Raw genomic sequence first — 5776 nt, forward strand, 5'->3', positions numbered from 1 at the left:
TCAATTTTGGATAACCGTCACAATCCAGCAAGCGGTTATCTACTGAATTAGGTTGTCACTGTCCCGCAAGCAACCTAGATCAGTGTCACTAGACAAAATGTCAATTGTAGATAACCGTCACAATCCAGCAAGCGGTTATTTACTGAGTTAGGTTGTCACTGTCCCGCAAGCAACCTAACTTCAGTGCACTACACAAAATGTCAATTATGGATAACCGTCACACTCCAGCAAGCGGTTATCTTGAAACAGCCGTTGAAATTGCTCAGGAGTAAGTTCCATGTTGTATCGTTGTCCTGACCTTTCGTTCTTACTCGGCAGATTCGTCCAGCGTGCGTTGGTCGCCAGTTTTTGTAGTGGAGAAGTTATAGTAACTGGGCGACTTCCTTCCACGTTGTTTCTCCGCTGATTCGCCCTGCCACACGTTGGTCTTCGACTGATTCGCCCTGCCCGCGTTGGGCGCCAGTTATATGATGGTCTGCGCGCGAACCCCGGGTTGGGAACCACGCGCAGATACAAAAAATGTTCAAATATCGAGTAACCGTCACAGTACAGCAAGCGGTTACCTGCTGAATTAGGCCGTCACTAACCGCAAGCGACCTAATTCAACTACACTACTGTGCAAGTTCTGAGTAAAATTAGTCACGAGGCAGCAAGCTAATATACTCAGAATCGCGTCGTAGGAACTAACTTGAGAAGACAGTAATTTTAACAATATTTGTTATCTTCTGACCTTCTGATCTTCTGATCTTCCCTCATTTGCGTAATGTACATGAAATGACATAACATAAGGCGCATGCAATACCACATCGCGTTTTAAAATACAGGTGGCGCCATCTAGTTTTGTACGTAGAACAACTGGTTGCAGTAAATGTTTGTTACAATACGAGTTAAAATTAAGGTATTTTGAATTAATAAAGCGGAATAGAGTTTAAAATCTTCACTTATAACTTAGTTGCGTGACATTATGCCATTTTATTCCAAAGCAGAATAATTAAAGTGTTCTGTCCAACTTGAATAATTAGACAGAGGGTAAAAAAAACATTAATTACTTCTCATTAATTTATTTCAAAGAACTTCACAATGTCATTTTTCTCAGAAAAAAATTGTTTGAAAAGTTACTGTACTAATTAATTGTATGTAAAATATTCTTATTATACTATTACTAGTAAATAACATTAAATTATTGTGTAAAATAATGATAATTTGAAAACAATTTTTTGAACGCATATGTTAGAAATCAAACACAGGTGTTAATGTTTCTGGGTTTTAATTAAAAGTGTCCTTTAACAAAGGTGAAGGTAACGCATGAAAATGCGGATAATAAAATGTAATCTGCTTAGTACAGGGCAAAATTTAAAGCTCCTAACAACCCTTGTTACTTTTTATGGTCGACTTTATTTTACTTAACAATGTATTTACAGATTGTATTTATTTATTCAATTTCGCGCCGCGTAAATGTTGTTAGGTCCTAATTATTTTTAATCGTTATTTTCAATCGATAAGCTGCTTCGGTTTACATTTTATTATTATTACCGGTAATATTATTCAACACATTATTTTTAAAAATAAAGAAGCAGTAACATTCGTAATGATTGACATTACATTCTCATCCAATGTGGGCAACATTTATCTTACTACCTATCGAATACTTATAGGCAACAAATGAGTAATGCAATCTATACTATTATAATAAAGCGTAAACACACACTTCTTTGTTGCCTAAGATGTCAGCAATTACAGTATATTTTTGAATAATTCTTGTTTTTTAATAAAAAGCTCTACACTTACGTCAGGCTTAAATATATTTTCACGCCATTAAACTTAGGATCTAAATATTTTGGATAAAAACCGAAAGAGACTCCTGCCGCCGAGTTTCATCATCGGACGACACGACAGACCGCCAGGTACCATCCTCACCATGTTGATGGCTGACATTCCACAACCGTGCGGTTTACGCGGAACTTTCTGCCCCGCACAGCCGCGTTGTGGAACGATCTGTCCTCGGCGGTATTTCCAAACCAATACGACTTAGGGTCCTTCAAGAAGCGAGCCTACAATTTCCTCAAAGGCCGGCAACGCATCTGTAGTTCCTCTGGTGTTGCGGATGTCCATGGGTGTCGTTGACCACCTTCGTGTTCCCGTCGCTCGTTTGCCCCCTTCTCATATATAAAAAAAAAGTCCACAAGATGCTGCCAACATCAAGGGAGCAAGGTTGTCATCATGTCATTTTGACATTTGCTATTGATAATTTGACAAACGTAAACAGTAATATAAAACATAATTTCACGCGGATGAAGCCGCACGGGAACAGCTAGTTAAGAATATTTTCAATGACAAACAGCATACACAGTATATTGCTATCATTATAATTTGAAAAGGCATATTTTCCTACGAGTTGTTTCTTCTTAACTAAACAATATTAAAAATAAATCACGACAACAACAACGTTTTGTCTCTTGCATTGAAAATAACAATTCTTTCAACCGGAGTACACGCTACTGAAAATGAAATTTCATTTGTATTGATGAGGGAATTAATGATAACAGAACGCTAACAAAGCAGAAATGACAAAACCGAACGTTACACGATATTAGGTCAAAGGGAAACGGCGCTCCCTAACATTGCGAGCATAATTTTGCGGGCAAACAACGCTCCATCGTCCGGTTAACGGCTACCAAAGCTTTTTTTATACAATGTTTCCTTCCGTCCCGAGAACTCTGTTACTGTAATTGCCATTTGCGGCGGCATGAATAAAACATTCCGCCTTAGATTCTGTTTATTCGATTGTGCTAACGTGTTTTTTGCTTACAACAAATGGGTGGCGACAGTCAACTATAATTCTAATTTACGTTCACGTCTACGATGTTATGCTAAGGCTAGGCTTCTTGCCAACTACTAACAACTTATTGTTTTAATTTAATCACGTAGTAAATTGCTATATAAACAACAGAGACCATGAGAGTCGCTGGGAAAATAGAAATGGTCTACTTTGAATAGGACAATGATATTGTTTTCTGTCGACACCTCCCTAAGTAGCGGTCATCATCGACTGGCGACATCTATGGTTAAAACAATACAATAAAAATATGTGACATTATGATTTGACCGATCTTATTTGTTGAAGATTCGTTAACAAGTTTGAAGTTGACAACTACTTTAGGTTCAATTACAATTATAACAAGCGTTGTCACAATTATTGTTTTAGATTTGCAGAAAAGATTTTAAATAACTTTCTAAAAAATAGCATGAAACAGTTTATTGAATTCCATTTGTTGATCGTTTCATTTTATTTATGTAAATAAAAGCAGTAAAACTCGGTATTTAATTTCCACAACAAATTTTAGCTCCATAATTTGAATTTGCTGCGTTGTAGAAACAGCTGTCGTTTTGTGACACTCGCGTTTGGGTGCTTGGATTTATTTTTGAAATAAAATGAAACACTTTGTCGAGTTTATCATAAAATGTCATCTTTTAAAATTTCAATACGCTCCTTGGCTAAGTTTCAAGTAGGACGATCTTATTTTATTCGCATTGTGATATAAAATTGCCTTTTATGTCGCAATTACTTTAGTTAAACACATATTTAATACGTTAGTAGATTGAACAAAGTACCAATAATGCGTAGTACCTATGGACACGCATCTAAATTTTGTTAATGTTGTTATACTACACCAATTTTTATTTCTTGAATTAAGATCTTCATTTGTTTTATTAATTGATTTTTAGAACAAGTTTCTAGTTCAAGTTCAAGTTCTAGTTCAAGTTTCAAGAACAACAACTTTCTTCTAAACAAAGCTTCCTTTTATAACAATTTAGGGACTTCTCCAAGCATATTTTTACAAGGAACTAAGTTTTGACGGCAATAAAGCATTGATTGACATCGACATAGTAAACGACATAAACAATGTTCTTAGTATAAATCCATGTTACCGATCGTAATTCAGCGAAGTTCACCAACTCTTATGAAATAATCAAACGATCGTGTAGGCGGTGACAATCCTGAGCTGAGAATGTTAGGTCATCAATAATGTATGAGTTTCAAGCGAAGTATGAAGTCAAACACGACGTTTTGTTGGGAGGTTCATTTGCACGTACCAATAGAATTGCATGCTGCTCACATGCTCGACTTGAACATCACAATTGATAAGATGAGCGATTCTTAGAAAATACCATCTAACATATAGTGTTCCATTCAACCTTACTTTTTTTTTTGACTTCCCAAAAGGAAGTACACAATTTTAGTCAGTTTTAACTATTGTTTCTAAATTCCATCTAGATCACCTTCTCCTCTTAAACATCCAACACATGTTTGCTCTATAGAATCATATGAACTCATGTATTTGGAAATTGAATCATCAAATCCATTGATTTACAAACATGAGAAATTAAATCATACTTTTGTAAATGTTGACTCAACCAACTTCACCTCTTTGACCAACCGTAGCCAAATAATAATTTAAAGTTCGCCAACGCTTATTTAATATAAGACCTGCACAACTCGAGTCGCGACGAAACGTGCCCTGCATGTCTAACATCGGAAAGCGGATTGAATGAAAGTATTGTTCAGGAACAGATAGAATGAAAAAAAAAATGAACAACGAAAAGAAATGAAGGTACACAATGGATTCAAACCCGAAGAACAGTTGTCTCCTCAGTCAAATTGAATAAGTTTTCGAACAGCGCATTGTTGGGCATTCCTCGGAGGATCCTTTGCGATGGAGATTTAAATCTAATATATACTGCGAAACAAATCTTCGACACATACGTTTTACTTTAAACACTTCTGTAAGTTTTTTTAAAAATGTCAATCGATTACTGTAAGTGACATCGGTATTCACTTGACACTTCCCAGTAAAGACTTTTTTATTATAATTTTAAAACAATAGAGTATTGAGAAAGAATTAAAGATTCCACGTTTTAAATAAATTTGCATGGAGTTGTTACCATACTATTTTCTAGGTGACACAGTGCTTGAGGGAATGCATTGAAAGGGTTGTTAGTTTAGTATGTTTTAAAGAGCTTACGTATCTTCAAATCATTATAGTTACTACGTTTAATTGTAGAGGAATAGGTAGAGTACAAAGTACAATAAAGTGTTAAAATTTACAAGAACATTAGTGTAAAAATTGACGATATCGTTACATAACTTGATAGGGCGTTACGTAGCTGACAGTATTAATTACTGAGAGGGTAAAAGTGAAGCTCGCCGCTAATGAAAGCAGTTCACCTGTGACCGGTAAAGTTGCCGTGTTAATTGCAAACATCGCTCTCGGGAGAATAATGAAGGGGAAAGTGCATACCGGTGTACATAATACATGAGATCTGAGTTTCGTGGAAGCAACTCTCGTTATTCATTATAGAGCAGCCCTCTTTTTACGACTTACAATACCACACTCTCGGGCTTACTTTATTGTTGATGTATCTGTATTTATTATACACAATAGTAAAAATACTACATACTCTTTTTAAAACAATATTTAGGCACCAAGCAAACGTTTCACCAATTTTAAAGAAGGTGGCAAAAAGCAGCGGGTACATCAAGATAATCGTAGACATCCGCAACACAAAAAGAACTACAGGTGCGTGGCGGCCTCTAAGGAGATATGATCGTTTCTTCAAGAACCGTAAGTGGTACTGGTTTTATAATTTTTGATAAGTAATATTTAGCGAAAACTCAAAACGTTCTCGTAATGTTTTAATTAAATGGAACAGAATAAGGATTCTGTCGAAAACAAAAATCAGGACTTTCCAACGTACAGTAAAGGATGAACAAATA

Source organism: Papilio polytes, unplaced genomic scaffold, assembly GCF_000836215.1.
Source record: "Papilio polytes unplaced genomic scaffold, Ppol_1.0 DF823731.1, whole genome shotgun sequence".
NCBI classification, from domain to species: domain Eukaryota; kingdom Metazoa; phylum Arthropoda; class Insecta; order Lepidoptera; family Papilionidae; genus Papilio; species Papilio polytes.